General features: G+C 36.0%; 1 protein-coding gene across 2 annotated transcripts in view; it reads right to left on the bottom strand.

Annotated features, from left to right (window-relative positions):
- Window positions 1–17,504, bottom strand: part of RB1 (RB transcriptional corepressor 1) — a 175,571-nt gene that overhangs the window by 23,091 nt on the left and 134,976 nt on the right. The gene's annotated exons all lie outside the window — the stretch shown is intronic.

The following is a 17,504-nucleotide window of genomic DNA, read 5'->3' as shown; positions in this document are numbered from 1 at the left end:
AATAAGTTAAAAGTTATGGGGAAAGACAGAAAAAAAACAAAGAAAGTAAAAAGAAAGAAATGAAGACATGAGCAGAACTTAATGAACTGAAAACAAAGATAAAACACAGTTTGGTCAACGAAGCTAAAAACTGGTTCTTTGAAATAACTAATAAACAAATCTCCAGTCAGATTGATCAAGATAAAGAAAAGAGATAGGCAGTATTAGGTATGAAAAATGGTACAGAATCACAAAGATTAAAAAGATAATAGGGAATTATTATGAATAATTTTATATCAATAAATTGGAAAACGTAGACCAAGAGGAAAATTACTACAAAAATACAAATTACCAAACCTCAATAAAAAATAACTTACATAGTCCTGCCAACTATTAAATAATTTGAATCAATAATTTAAAATCTTCCCATAAATAAAACATCAAGCTCAATTGGTTTTACTAGTAAATTCTACCAAACATTCAAGGGACAGATAATTCCACTTTCATTCAGATTCTTCCCAGAATGGAAAAAGTAGAAACATTCTTCATCTCATTTTATGAACCTAGTACAATATTGACACTAAAACCAGTTCAAAGAGCAAACAATCCCCAAAGCTAGCAGAAGACAAAAAATAACCGAGATCAGAGCAGAACTGAAGGAGATAGAGACACAAAAAACCCTTAAAAAAATCAATGAATCCAGGAGCTTATTTTTTGAAAAAATTAATAAAATACACCACTAGCTAGACTAATACAGAAGGAAAGAGAGAAGAATGGAGTAAATGCAATCAGAAATGACAAGGGAGATACCACCCTTACCCCACAGAAATACAAACAACCATCAGAAAATACTATAAACACTTCTATGCACATAAACTAAAAAATCTAGAAGAAAGGAATATATTTCTGGACACATACACCCTCCCAAGACTAAACCAGGAAGAAATCAATTACCTAAGTAGACCAACAGCGTGTTCTGAAATTGAGGCAGTAATAAATAGCCTACCAACCAAAAAGAAAATCCCAGGATCAGATACATTCACGGCTGAATTCTACCAGAGGTACAAATTTCTACTGAAACTATTCTAAAAATTGAAAGGAAGGGACTCCTCCCTAACTTATTTTATGAGGCCAGCATCATTCTGATACCAAAACCAAGCAGGAGATATAACAAAAAAAGAAAACTTCAGGCCAATATCTGTGATGAACATCAATGCAAAAATCCACAATAAAATACTGGCAAACCAAATCCGGCACACACCAAAAAGCTTATCTACCATGATCAAGCTGGCTTCATCCTCAGAGTACAAGGCTGGTTCAACATATGCAAACCAATAAATGTGATTTATCACATAAACAGAATTAAAGACAAAAACTACATGATTATCTGTGGTTGCAGAAGAGGCCTTTGATAAAATTCAACATAATGTTAAAAACTCTGAACAAACTAGGTATTCAAGGAATATACCTCAAAGAGCCATCTATGACAAATCCGTAGCTAACATAATACTGAATGGGGAAAAGGTGGAAGCATTCCCCTTGAAAACCAGCACAAGATGAGGATGCTCTCTCTCACCAATCCTACTCAACATAGTATTGGAAGATCTGGCCAGGGTAATCAGGCAAGAGAAAGAAATAAAGATATTCAAATAGGAAGAGAGGAGGTCAAATTATCATCTCAGCCCAGAACCTTCTTAAGCTGATAAGCAACTTCAGCAAAGTCTCAGGATACAAAATCAATGTGCAATAATCGCTAGCATTCCTATACACCAACAATAAGCAAGCAAAGAGTCAAATCATGAATGAACTTCAATTCACAATTGCTACAAAATGAATAAAATACCTAGGAATACAGCTAACAAGGGAAGTGAAGGGCCTCTTCAACAACTACAAACCACTGCTCAAAGAAATCAAAGAGGACACAAACAAATGGACAAACATTCCATGGTTATGGATAGAAAGAATCAATATTGTGAAACTGACCATACAGCCCAAAGTTATTTATAGATTCAATGCTATTCCCACTAAACTGCCATGGGCTTTATTCACAGAATTAGAAAAAACTAATTCATATGGAACCAAAATTCATAAAATTCATATGGAACCAAAAAAGAGCCCAAATATCCAAGACAATCCTAAGCAAAAAGAACAAAGCTGGAGACATCACACTACCTGACTTCAAACTATCCTACAAGGCTACAGTAACCAAAACAGCATGGTATTAGTACAAGAACAGACACACAGACCAATTAAACAGAGTAGAGGACTCAGAAATAAGACCACACACCTAGAAATAAGACCACACATCTGATCTTTGACAAGCCTGACAAAAACAAGCAATGGGGAAAGGATTCCCTATTAAATAAATGGTCCTGGGAGAATTGGCTAGTCATATGCAGAAAACTGAAACTAGACCCCTTCCTTAAACCTTACACAAAAATTAACTCAAGATGCATTAAAGATTTAAATGTAAAACCGAAAACTCTAAAAATCCTAGAAGAAAATCTAGGCAATACCCATTCAGGACACAGGCATGGGCAAAGATTTCATGATGAAAATGCCAAAAGCAATCACAACAAAAGCAGAAATTGACAAATGGGATCTAATTAAATTCAAGAGCTTCCACACAGCAAAAAACAAACAAACAAAAAAAAAAACTATCATCAGAGCGCAGAGACAACCTACAGAATGGGAGAAAATTTTTGCGGTCTTATCTATCTGACAAAGGTCTAATATGCAGAGTCTACAAGGAACTTAAATTTACAAGAAAAAAACAAACAACTCCATTCAAAAGTGGGCAAAGGATATGAACAGATCTGAATTCATATAAATTGGAAACTTCTGGATGACTAAAACTACAACAAACTAAATTAAATGGAATCTTCAGAAGATAAACAACATTTTTTAAAGATGGCAAATTGAATGTATACATTAACTTTCTCTCATAAAACTCCACTAAAATGGCAATAAACTGACTTATTTTAAAAGACATAAACCTTTTAGATACAACATTTTTTATTTTTTTTAAGAGACAGGGTCTTGCTCTGTCACCCAGGCTGGAGCATAGTGACACAATCATGGCCCACTGCAGCTTCCTGAGTAGCTGGGACTATAGGAATGTGCCATGGTACCCAGCTAATTTTGTAAAAAATTTTTTGTAGAGACAGGGTCTCCCTATGTTGTCCAGGCTGGAGATACAAAATTTTGAGAGCTTGGAAGATAGATACACAAATGGTAACCTACTCAGTAGATGAGAAAAAACTGAATTGGAACTCAGCAGTAAGGAAAGTCAACAGGCAAACCAGATAAACTTTTAATCCACCAAAAGGATGTGGCAGTGGCGATACCAGGTACTTTGGGCAGTAAGGTACTGAGTAACAGGATAAAAGACCTAAAGATATGCAATGGGGGTTTCTTAAGAAATTGCTCTATCAAATAACTATACAATGAATTTCACAAACCTCACCCAGGTGCTCAGAGCTTCTAATTAATTTTTAGTGATTTACTCTTACATATGAGTGGCAATCAAATATTTCCAGAAAGTCCCTAATATAAATGTGCCAAAACAAAACAAACAAAAAGGTGATCTGGGAGATGTAGAAACTATGCAGGGAGGAGAAATTTAAAAAGAAAGAAAAAAAACGGCGATTACTCAACATTTCTTTCAAATAGGAAGTTACTCATACCTAAGCAATACATTCCTAAATACTATTTTTCTTATTTATCCTGCTCTTAATTCACTCAACAAAAAAAAGAATGAAGAACAAGTTTTTAAAAAAGCCATTAGCAATAAAAGCATAGGTTCTGGAATTAGAGATATATAAGCTCAAATTCTTGTTTACTAGTTTGAAGTTTACTAGTAACGAAACATTTTGCTCTCTGAACCTCAGTTTCATTACTTGAAAAGCAGCAAAACAGCACTCATTTTGCAGGATTACATGATACATCACATGAAGTGACTACGCAGTAGCCACTTGAACATTCAACTCTTTTCTCAGCTTTCATTGATTTGGCTTGATTATTTTATTTGAATCTCTTGGATGTATGTAAGAATGTGTTAAAGATGCACTTTCAACTCTAAACTTTCAGGAGAAAAAAACTGTCTTTTCTTAAATTTACTGTTTTCCTTTCTATATGTCAAGTAGGTACTTGATAAGTTGTGAATAAAAAGAGGCAAGATAATCATATAGTCATTACACATATCACTACAAAAGTTAACAATTTTCAGTCGTTTTTCAGTTCCAGCAGACCAACAGGAGATGGATTATTATCTGTAATAGTGACTCACTACAGAAATAATTCTCAAAGTAGAGATGGTGAGCATGAGTTGTCTCCTATGGAGACATCAGAAGAGAAGGTGTCCTACAGGAGCTGTATTTTATGGGGGGAGAAAAAAGAGAAGGTGGCACGTATGCTTTGGAAAAAGTAGACTCTATAACTCCCATCATATAATTTTTGTTGACATGCCATCTTTTCCTGTATTCACTAGGGGCACAGCAGTATAAATAATGGCTTTCATCTGAGCAAAGTAATGCTAACAATTAACCCTTAAGAAATTCATTCCGGCTAATACACATATTGTTATACTAAATATTTTATGCTTCCTAGCCATGGATGAACTGAATATCTTTATTTAACTAAAATGGTATGAGTATAAACCCACATATATTCAAGAGTGGTCTACTACCAATTTTTCTCTCAAACAATGAAATTTTAGGAGACTCTTGAGACCTTGCAAAGATGTGCAATTAACAGGACTTAAGTACACTAATTAGGTATTTTAGATACTTTTCAGATATGAGATAAAACCTAATTTGTGCTTCAGATTCACCCAATATGATTATACTAAAGGTAAATTTCTCTTCCAAGGATTAAGGTGGCATTTTTCGCCAATAGTCTTCATATTTCATTCAAATATTATTTTTATCACTCCATCACCCCAAACCAAATGGTCATACAGATATATAGATATTGGTTTATGATGATGAATGTCATGATCATGGGAAAAGTATAGTGCAGTAGGTAGGAGCACAAACTCTGGAGCCACAGTACATGGGTTCAAATCCTGGCCACCTGTAGCGACATGCCCCTCGATAAGTTTCTCAAAAAACTAGCCGGGCGAGGTGGCGGGCGCCTGTAGTCCCAGTTACTCCGGAGGCTGAGGCAGGAGAATGGCGTAAACCCGGGAGGCGGAGCTTGCAGTGAGCTGAGATCCGGCCACTGCAGTCCAGCCCGGGCTACAGAGCAAGACTCCGTCTCAAAAAAAAAAAAAAAAAAAAAAAAAGAGAAGAGATACTAATGATAAGAATAGTAACTTAAATCATAGTATATGAGAAGTACATTAATAATGTTAAGAATTGGGAACAGTGCTTGACACAGAGTAATATATAATATTTGATATTATTATGGTTGTGATTCTTCTTTACACCTACGAGTGTCATTATACAAAGAACATTCTATTTCCTCAAATGTATGACAGTATGCCCAGTTATCCATCCATCCACCCAGTATATGTTGTACGTCTGTTCTCTACTAGACCCTATACTAGGAAGTAGAGCCATAAAGGTAACAATGCTCTATTTGTCAGATACTAAATAGCCTTGAAGGAGTATTTCAGAAGCATCTGCCCTACTTCACCTTACTCAACATCTTCACTTGATGTCTATGTATAAAATAAACTTTAATCATCCTCTAACACCCCCCAAAAAGGCCTGCTTCTCCCTAGTGTTTACCATATCATTAAATCACCCCTTACATCCAGCTGCCCAAAGCAAAAAAGAAAAGGAGTCATCATTATTCTTTCTCTCATACTCTTATCCAAGACACCAGGCAAATCATATTGGCTCTAAATTCAAAATATATTCCAAGTCTAACTTCTTTTCATTGCCTATACCATTGCTAGAGTCAAATCAATTCTTATCTCTTGTCTGTTCCACTGCAAACGCATCCTACAAACTGGTTTCCATACTTCTACTCTTGCTGTCTCCTAGATCTCCTCATAGAGCTAACATTATCCCACCTCCATACTCAAAACCCTCCAAGAGCTTCCTATCACACATAGAATAAATTCAAATGCCTTATCTTGGTTTACAAAACACTACATGAGTTCTGGGCCCCTGATACCTCTCAGACCTCATGATCTAACACTCTTCTTACTCCAGCCATCCTGGTCATCTCTCTATTCCATGACTGTGGCATAATTCTTCCTGTCTCTGGGTTTTTGTACTTGCTGTTTCCTCTGCCCAAAATACTCTGCCCAGTGCTTCCTATGACTCACCCCACTCCATTATTCACATATCTCCTCAAATAGCACCTCCTAAGCAAAGCCTTGTCTAAACATCTTGCCTAAGACAGCCATAACTCTCACTTATTTGCTACTCCAACCTCTGCTCTATTTCCATCATAGTATTGATCACCACTTGAGGTTATGTTATAAATTCATTTATTTTCTTATTTATTAACTATCTCTCTACTAGCAAGCATGATGCAGGAAAGCTTGGTATTTGTCTGTCTTATTCAATAGTATCCCCAATGTTTAAAACTGCCTGGCACACAATAAGGGCTCAATAAACATTTGTTGAATAAATGAATAAAGTGAGAAGGTTGACGTCTTCAAAGTTACCTGAGGTTAACTCCACCTCAAAGTGAGAATAAGATTTAAAATGAGGCCAGGCATGGTGGCTCACACCTGTAATCCTAGCACCTTGGGAGGCCGAGGCGGGTGGATCACCTGAGATCAGGAGTTCGAGACCAGCCTGGCCAACATGGCAAAACCCCATCTCCACTAAAAATACAAAAATTAGCCGGGCATGGTGTCACGCGCCTGTAATCCTAGCTACTCAGGAGGCTGAGGCAGGAGAATCATTTGAACCCAGGAAGCAGAGGTTGTAGTGGGCCGAGATCGTGCCACTGTACTACTCCAGTGTGGGTGACAGCGCGGGATTCCCTCTCCCCCACACCAAAAAAAAAAAAAAAAAAAAGGGAAGCTTCTCAGTTATATATACCCTAAATCCTCTAAAAAGTATGTTATCTATGCCTTTCCCCCATGTTTTTTTCCTCAAATATTAGTCAAACAGAATATGTGTACATGTATACCTTAGCCATAAAGTATAAAGAGATAAACCATTTCAGACTTGGGTCTCTGAAATAATACTTCGTTCCTACTTTCATGGTGCTTAGGGTCTGGCGAGAAGAGGCACACAAACAAGGAAATAAGTATGTGATGACAAATTCAAAACAATCCTATGAAAGAACAGGGTTCTCTCACGAAGAATAAACAGGGAGATCCAGGTGGATGGGGTGGGTTCAAGGAAGGCTGATCTGGGAAGGTAACATGGATGCTGAGTCTTGAAATGTGAGAAGGAGGCTGTGCTTTGAAAGGAGAAGGGGCAGAGATCTTCCAAAAGATGAAAGATCATATGCTAAGAAACCGACGTTCTTTCAGAAAATGAAAGAGGCCACCAGAACTAAAGTACCCAGGTGGGATAGTGGAGAGGTTGCTAAAGAGGTTAAAAGGTACAAAGCTGTATGATCATGCAGAATCTGAAAGACCATGGTAAAACGTTCAAATATTCTAAGAGAAACAGGAAACCAATTACAATAGAAACGCTGTTTTAGGATAAGTCACTAATATAGAGATAGCTAGTTCAATTGTGTCTAGCTTGCTATCACATCACTAGCACTTAGTACAGAATTGGGGTCCTAAAAATATTTGGCATTGATGACCTGTGTTGCTTTCAGGAAAGTATTCCAGGTGATAGGGTCCACCATATCCACATTGCCTTAACTCTGTTACAAGTGACAAAATTTTCTATCAATTTCCAACTTTCTAGCTCCAATGTCTCAAGAATATGCCAGGCGGGGATAGGCACAGCTCCGGTGACAGCAAACAACTTTGGGGTTGTATACATATAACTCAGGAGTTAACTCTATTGATCTGTGAAATTTTTTAAAAAAAGCAAAAACTACTATTTACTCAATTTACTTAAGTCTTTAACTTCATAGTATGCAGAACTGAAAATATCTGAAAATACATAACAACTGTTGTTTTGTTACAATGTTGGGTGTGGTAGGCCTCAGAGGCAGGCCTCCGGTCTTCTCTTGCCCTCCTTTAACCTGTTCCAAGGCAGGACTCTAATTTTTCCCCATCGTTGTAAATTGTGTGTCTTTAAGACCCTCCCCAGAGAGGGCTTTTGCCCTATAGTGTAGGGGAGGAATGCTGACATCATAAAAACCCAAAGGAACTGGGTTAGGAGAGCTTCTGGAAAGCTGAATGAATGGAGGTTCCTGGAGGGTGGGGCTCCCAGAGGGCATGAAAGCTCTGCACCCCTGCTCCCATACCTTACCCTACGCATCTCCTCATCTGTATCCTTTGTAATATTCTTTGTAATAAACCAGTAAGTGTGTTTCCTTGGGTTTTTCCTTTTTGTTTTTTGTTTGTTTGTTTTGTTGGTGTTTTTTTTTTTTTTTTGATTTTTTAAATTTTTATTTGAAATTCAGAGATACATGTTTAGGTTTGTTACACACGTAAATGTGTGTCATGGGGGTTTGTTGTACAGATTATCTCATCACCCAGGTATTAAGCCTAGTACCCATTAGATATTTTTCTGATCTTCTCCCTCATCCCACCCTCCACTCTCCAATAAGCCTCAGTGTGTTTCCATGTGTCCACATGTTCTCATCATTTGGCTGCCGCTTATAAGGGAGAGCATGCAGTATTTGATTTTCTATTTCTATTCTGCTAAGGATAATGGCCTCCAGTTCCAACCATGTCCTTGCCAGGACATGATCTTGTTCTTTTTTGTGGCTGCATAGTATTCTAGGGTATATATGTACCACATTTTCTTTATCCAGTCTAACATTGATGGGCATTTAGGTTAATTCCATGTCTTTGATATTGTGAATTGTGCTGTAGTGCACATAAACATGCATGTGCTTTTTTCTGTTTTTTTGAGACAGTCTTGCTCTGTGGCCCAGGCAGGCGTGCAGTGGCACAATCTCAGCTCACTGCAACCTCCGCCTCCTGGGTTCAGGTGATTCTCATGCCTCAGCCTCTGGAGTAGCTGGGACTACAGGCGTGTGCCACCACACTCAGATAATTTTTGTATTTTTAGTAGAGATGGGGTTTTGCCATGTTGGCCAGGCTGTTCTTGAACTCCTGGCCTCAAGTGAGCTGCCTGCTTCGACCTCCCAAAGTGCTGGAATTACAGGCTTGAGCCACTGTGCCCAGTATCCTTGAGTTTTTTTTGTGAGCCGCTCCAGCAAATTAATTGAGCCTAAAGAGTGTGGTGTGAGAACCTCAATTTGAAGCTGGTAGGTCAGAAGTTTTGGAAGCCTAGGCTGGTGTCTGCGGGTGTGAGGGGCAGTCTTGGGCACTGAGCCCCCAACCAGTGGGATCTGATACTATCTCCAAGTAGACAGTATCAGAACTGAATTGGAGGATGCCCAGCTTGTATCTGCTGCTTAGTGTGTGGGGAAAAAAACCCACCCATTTGGTCACAGAAGTCTTTTGTGTTGACGACTGTTGTGGTGGTATGAGAGCAGAAGAAAAACACAGTTTGAGAGGGTTTTTTCCTACACACCAATATGTTCTGGGTTATTTTTATTTCAGCAATAGTATGTCATCAACAAAAATGTTTTTCAGCTTATCTTTTTTCTAAAAGAAAAAAAAATGTATATAAGCAATATAAAACATAGCCATGTCTAAAAGCAATGGAGGTGCCTAAGATGGAAAATTTAAAGAGGCATTTACTCTCACTTGCACAATCTTAGTATGAAATGTACCCTTGGTGCGCTGAACACTAAACTGACAATAAAAGCAAGCTAATTTAAGATACACTGGCAAAACACAATGATGTGTCTCTTACTTTCATGGTCTCCTTACATAAGAATGAAAGTACTTTCAGTTTAAAATGTTTTATTCGAATGTATTACCTCATTTAATCTTCAAAGAAGTCTTAAAATTAAGTGTTATTATTCATTTTATGGATCAGAAAACTTAGCTATTTTAGTAAACTGTGACTGAATACATTAAAAATATTTTCTGAGTGTGGAATAATAACATTTGAAGTTTATAAATATTAAAACTAAAACTCTTTTAAACTTTTGAAAAATAAAAAAGCAAATGAATAGAGAAGCTTCCTAGAATTAAGTATTAAGATATTTATGACTTTTTATTTAAAACATTTTATTAATTTATTATTTTTCAGCTTTATCCATTTACTGAAAAAGGAATCTTTTTCCTTAGCTAAAAAATAGCTAAGTATTTTTTTTAAGTCTTTCTAAACAGTAATCCTTTTGCTCAATTATAGACTAAGAGGAGATATTTTTCAGAACATAAAAATCTTTAAAGAACAGTAATGTTATATCAATGACACAATTTTATACACATGAACAAACACATTTATACCTTCAAATGTCTTTCAAGGTGGATTTATTAATTGATATGTTAGTCAAAATTTTGAAAGAAAATATGAGATATATAAATTTGATTAGGTCTGATTTCAAAAATTTTTATTTTATTTTAAACTAAGTTACTTTGTGGTGTTGGGTATTTTTAAAAGTACTTTAAAGTATTTTGAAAAGTGCAATATGTAAAATATAGTTTGTGATTGTTCCATTAATTTAAAAATATTGCTTAAAGAAAGGACTTCCTAACTAAAAATTAGCCAAGATTTCTAAAATTGAGTCAAGGTTTACTTGAGGATATCTGACATACCAGCTCTGGGAGGCAGCTCCAAGGGAGATGACAAAATTCATGTAATTAAACTAAAATAGCCACTTATCTGAATGAGGTGTTACAGAAGTCAAAGTCCTCTCCCATCATTACTATCTTCAGTTCAACAAGGGTCTTCCTCTTTTCTAATAGCCAGGAAAAAAAACCTTGTTAAAGAGTTTTTGTGGAATTTATCCTAAGTGCAATAGGAAAGTTACCTTCTGAATCCAAAGAAAAAAAATCATGTTCTAACTGAAATAATAAGACAAAAATATCTATGATGAATATTTGCAAAATGAATAAAAATTCGTACTGTATCCATCCTGGCTAACACGATGAAACCCCATCTCTACTAAAAATACAAAAAATTAGCCAGGCATGGTGGCGGGTGCCTGTAGTCCCAGCTACTAGGGAGGCTGAGGCTGGAGAATGGCATGAACCCTGGAGGCGGAGCTTGCAGTGAGCAGAGACCGCGTCACTGCACTCCAGCCTGGGCGACAGAGCGAGACTCCTCAAAAAAAAAAAAAAAAAAAAAAAAAATTCATACTGTAGGAAGAATTAATACTGTAAAAGGAACTAATACAATGTGTGAAACAGACATTAAAAGAGGAATAGGAAAGCTCTTGAAGCTAGCATGTCTGATTATGACAAAAGTCAAAGATGCCTCACCAAATTTTGAAGGAGAGGGTTATGACTGAATAGAAAAACACAAAAAGGGTGAATTAGAGTTTAAAAGTCAGAAATAAACATGCTTGTACTGCTAAGTGACAAGGCATCAAATTATCTATTAATAATGCTCATGACTAAGATTTGTGAATAAGTTAAAAACAAGTGAATAAATAGATCCTATAATTACATGATCAAAATTAAAGTCATTTTAAAATAATTCCTGCCTCTTAACTAGCACCTCTATACCACAGAATGAAAATCACCCAGTTTTTGCTGACTGGAATCTAACTGGTACCCTTTACCCATATATATTATTCTATGATAGCAAATTGTGTCATGTTTAACCTATTCCTAGGGCTAAAGTTTTTTGTTAAAAATTGCTTAGTGATTAAACATGGTATAGTTTTATTTTCCAGTAAATAACACTTAAAAAATTAAGCAACACTATTAAAAAATTTTACTGGTTTTTTGTGCTTTGCTGCTTCTACTTCTAGGTGGACCTACTCCAAGTTCCCAGAATTTCATAATCCTTAAAGCTTCTAATTCTGAAACGGAAGTAGATCTGAGACAGTAGGAGTAGGCTTATTGGTTGGTATTGGGTTCCTACCAAGTAATTTTTGTTGATACGCACATGTTACTATTTCTATACCTTTGGAAACCTCTTGGTCATTCTTGCCCTAGTGCCTTAAAATCAAAGGTTGGCCAAATACAATAGAAATTTGACATGTAAAGGTAACATAAGGGTCTTCAGGCACAATTTAGTTTCAGCACATCCCTTAAGAAAAGGATGATTAGTACCCTTATAAAAGGGACTCCAGAGAGCTGCATTGTCCCTTCCACCATCTGAGGACATGGTAAGAAGGCACCATGGAGGAACCAGGAAACAGGCCTCCACCAGATATCAGATCTGCTGGAAACTTGATCTTGGACTTCCCAGCTTCCAGAACTGTGAGAAACACATTTCTGTTGTTTATAAGCCACCCAGTCTATGGAATTTTGTTAAAGCAGACTGAACAGACCCAGTGTAATAAAGGTTCAGAAAATCTAATGATTAACTTCAAGCTTAGATTATCAATGGTCTAGGTCATCCTTAGAATGTCTGCAGGATTCTTTTTTTCTTCCCCACTTTTTAATTATTATCATATAGGGCACTCTTTTCTTAGCAATACAGATGAGAGTTTAAAATCATAATTTTAAAACTGTTTTCTCTCATAACTATGTGTTCAATTTGCTTTTTAAACTCCTTTCATTTTCTGTTTATTATGAATACATTAACTTCTTAAATAAAAAGTTAAGCAAGTATAAGAGATGTCTCTTCTTTCCTCTTTAACAAAGAAAACCCTTTATCTATGAGTACAACTACAATTTTAAATTTAACTAAGTTCTTCTTGGTTAAAACAAAATCATATAATTAATATTGACTCTGGCCCTTGATCATAAATTCTTTGACACAGTGGAAGAAAGGCAAGGCAAGGCAAGGCAGATTGCCTTACCCCAATCTTTATATATATGAAGCCAAATACTAAATTTCAATCAAAAAATTAAACTTTGGATCATGTTCCCATTCAGGCTATGCATATAAATAACAAACATTAAAGTTAAAAAATATACATTAGCTATTTGTACCTAAGTAAATGAAAATTAACAGGGCCCAACATAGACAAAATCATACATAAAAGATGTCTTCATCAACTCTAGCCTTCCTCCTCTTTGCCTCACAGAACATAGCAAAAGTTATCTCCCAAATTTCAACCACTTCTATCTCAGGAAAAATAGTTAATATTTTCTAGAACATCAGACTTTAGTTTTCAGTAATATTTTACAATGTAAACTCCTACTTTCTGACTTGGCTTGTAATTTATTTGGGAGGCAACATATATCAGAGTCTCCGAGGAAGCTTTATTAAACACACACGCCAGTTTTCCCGTTTACTCCTAGGATTTTGACATACCCAAAAAGAGAGAATATCTACATGTTAGAAAAGCTCCTAAGCAGATTCTAATGTAATCTTACTATTCTCTTTCCTACCCTATTCCTGATACTTCTCTCATATACATAAAAATATATTTAGACCTATGTATATATGTATGCATGTATATACCTAATCTCCTCCACCACCTCCTTAAGAAGTATAAACTATATTTCTGCATTTTTCTAATTCTGATATAAATTTCTGAAAAGTGACTTAATATTCTTTCTTAAATAGCAACATTGTTGTAACAATTCAATTTCTTGTCTTCTTAGGTTCAAAAAGGCCTTCAACCCTTCCCCAAAGCCTTTTTTCTGGAATTCTAATAACTCAGGCAAGTCTGAGGTCTATCAAATGTAAAAAGTACAGACTCTACTGTGAATCTCAGAAATTCTCTAAATCATAACACATTCAATAGCTGACAGAAAACTTTTGTTTCTCTTTTTCCAAGCATTTGGGCTAAAGTGATGATAGGGTAAGAAGGCAGAATATTCTAAACATTTCATTAGCTTTAGTTCATGAGGATTAATTTTTAACTTTATCCCAGACTCAGTGGGCAAAAATATTGTGTGGACTGGTGAGGATACTGCACTATAAAGAAGACTGACAGTAGGAATCTTTCTGTCATGCCTGATTTTGATAACTACAATTAATGAATCAAAGTCATTACCTTATACTTCATGATTCTATTTTATTTCTCTATCAAAATTCTGTCTTCATGATTATCTTAACAATAGTACTAGTTAATATCTATTGAATATCTACTATATGCTAGGTTCTATTTAAAATATTTTATATATATTATCTCATTTAATCTTCATAATATGTCTATAAAGTAGATAACCTGTATTTTATAGAAATTATAAATTTTGCCCCATATTATATGGCTGATAAGTGATGGAGCAGTGATTCAAACCCAAGTCTACCTGTTTCTACAACTTGTGCTGTTAGCTGCTATACTAGTACAGGAGTCACATTCCTTTGCTCACCGTCTCTTTCACTCTTTCTTTGCTGATTGTCATGCTTTTAACCATGTTTCTAGGTTGCTGTTTACCCCTATAATTAGCTCCACTGGTCACAATTCCATCTATCATTCATTCACTGATCCACTCATCTAGAGATGCTAAGAGAAATAACACATTCACAGTAGTACCCACCATATAGAGTTGTTGTGAAAATAAAACAACCTACACAAAAAGTTTGGTATGATACATGGCACATGATAAGCAATCAATAATTCTACCCTCAAAGAGTTTAAGAGACAACATTTATTGAATGCCAGGCATAGCACCAACCACATTACTTATATTATTTCATTCTCACAATAAACTCTAGAAAGAAGTTACTATTTTTTTAAATGCCATTTTGTAAGTGAAGAAAGGTAGACTAGGAGTAAATTGTGTAGTCACATGAGCAAGTGGTGGATCCAGGACACAGTTTCAAACTGTTTGATTTCAGAGCCCTTGTTTTGAAGTTTTATGCTATAGTTTACAGTCTTTAAAAAAAAAAAAAAAAAAAAAAAAAACCAGATAAGTAAATAAAAAAACAGCAATACAAAGTGTTAAGTACCACAATAAAGGAATGCACAGGATGCCATGAAAATCAGAAGAGACAACTAACTCAGATTAGGAGCATTAGAGAAAACTTCTTGGAAGAGGTTATGCTTGAGTTGAATCCTAAAGAAAGAACACATTATTTTAAGTAAAAAGCAGAGGAATAGAGCACTCAGAAGCGAAAGAAGAAAAAAATAATATGGCCCTAGGGAAACTTCATGTAGCTAATCTATAAGATAAGAAAAATAATACTTACTCTAGGGCTGTTTTGACAATTAAATGAGATAATAAATGTAAAGTGCTTAGAAGGGCACCTGGCACACAAGGCTTTGAGACAGAAATTTTTCTTTCCATAATGCTAAAATACAGATTTCATAGCAAGGAAATAGCAAAATATAAACTCACTGAAGGATTTTAGGCAGGTGACTACCAGGGTTCGGATGGGACTTTCAGAGAGTTCTTTAAATTCCAGTGCCAAGCATATAATGGACACTTGGTAAATATTTCTAGAATACTGACATATGATGCAGCCATGTCATGAGTTAAATTAACTATAGCGAAGCACAAACAAGAAAACAGATAATAGGATTTGTTTTCTAATTGACACTAAGTCACAACTATGGCAGCCAGCCTCCAACATCACCCCAATAATCTCTGACACTGGGTATTTATACCCTTGTGCAGACCATTCCTAAACTGTACCAGGGTTACTCTGTGGGCCAATGACATACGGCAGAAATGATAGCATGTCACTTCTGTGATGAATTTATAAAAACCTGCAGTTTCCATATTAGGTTCTCTTCCTCTCTAGGATCCACTGGGGTTGAGGCAGGGAGTTGCTACGGAGTAGCGCTATGGAGAGGCTCACGTGGCAAAAAAAATGAAGCCCCTGGCCATCAGCCAGCAAAGAACTAAGGCCTGCCAACAACCACGTGAGTGAACTTGGAGGTAGACTCTCCAATCCCAGTGAAGCCTTAAACCAGCTGCAGGCTTGGTTGACAATTTAAGAATCTCTCATGAGGAAACATGCGTCAAAACCATACAGTTAAGCCACTCCCAGTTTCCTGACTTTCAGAAATTGTGTGAGATAATAAATGTTAGTTGTTCTAACAGATAATTAATATAGTCATTGATCTTTTTTAACTATGAAGAAAAGATTTCATGGAATACTTAAATTTTGAAAGTAAAATATGTATATTTCTTTCTATAGCATTGTTTCTATCCAGGACTTGGGCAGTAGTTTTCTCTGGTACTCGTCTCATGTTATTACTTATCTACTGAAAGTAACTGTCAGACTAATTCCTCTCTACACAACACTTCACTCTGTTTTGCTACCTAGTCTTATGAAGGAAGCCAGGCTCTTTCTGTCAGCAAGATTAGTATAAATTCCACTGGGTAAATAATATTGATAGAAAAAGTAGAAGCTATAAGTCTGTTCTATATGACTTTTCATAATTAACATACATTTCTAAGGCAAGCTTGAACTTGTCTAGAGAGTAAAGAACTCCAAGGCTATTAAGTCAAGGTGCTCCTAAAAGAGATTCTGATTATCGAAGTAAGTGCAAGCCTGTAGTGCTAGTAGAAAAATTAACAATAGAGGAAGTGGAAGGTGGAATTGCTATTGTTTTCTGGGTATTTTAAGGAATATTATTAGAACTACATTACAGGAAATGTTTTTGTACTATCCTAAGCTAAATTCTAAGACTATTTTGCCTCACAAGAGGAAACTAGAATAGAAAATAGAAGAATTTTGGCAGACCTTGGCCTTTCTGAGGATCTTTTCCATTTTACCTTGCTGGTCCTTTAATACTAGTATTTCTGCAGATCCACTTGCCAACACAATTGCTGGCTGATATATTTTTTTCCTTTAAGAGAGAGTCTTGCTCTTGTTGCCCAGGCTGGAGTGCAGTGGTGCAATCTCAGCTCACTGCAACCTCCATCTCCCGGGTTCAAGCAATTCTCCTGCCTCAGCCTCCCAAGTAGCTGGAATTACAGGCATGTGCCACCACACTCAGCTAATTTTTGTATTTTTAGTAGAGATGGGTTTTCGCCATGTTGGCCAGGCTGGTCTCGAACTTCTGACCTCAGGTGATCCACCTGCCTTGGCCTCCTAAAGTGCTGAGATTAGAAGTGTGAGCCACAGCACCTGGCCTCATGATTTTAACTATATCTATATTATTCCTAAGTCTACATTTCTGACTAAAACTATGCTTTTAAGTTCTAATTCCATATTTCCAACTGGAAACCAAAGATATCCACATGAATATGTGGCAAACATCTCAAATATAATAGGTTCAAACATTAACATGAACTCATTACCTTCATCACCAACCAGCTATGAGATGGTCTTTCAATACCTACTTCAGTTAATTGTGTTATCAAATACCTAATCACCCATAGTACAAATCTTAAAATTATCCCCAGTTAACCTCAGTTCCATCCAGGACCTAATCCTTTCATTCATCCTTTTAACATACTTGTGTTTTTATATTTACAATAGATTTCTTTTGGATAGCATAGAGTTGGGTTTTGTTTTTCATCTACTCTGATAATCTCTGCCTTTTAATTGGGCTGCTTAGAGCACTGACATTTAATGCAATTATTAATATGATTAGTTTAA

Source organism: Chlorocebus sabaeus, chromosome 3, assembly GCF_047675955.1.
Source record: "Chlorocebus sabaeus isolate Y175 chromosome 3, mChlSab1.0.hap1, whole genome shotgun sequence".
Classification (NCBI taxonomy): domain Eukaryota; kingdom Metazoa; phylum Chordata; class Mammalia; order Primates; family Cercopithecidae; genus Chlorocebus; species Chlorocebus sabaeus.
The sequence above is the reverse complement of the archived record's forward strand: the minus strand, read 5'-3'. Positions and strand labels throughout refer to the sequence as shown.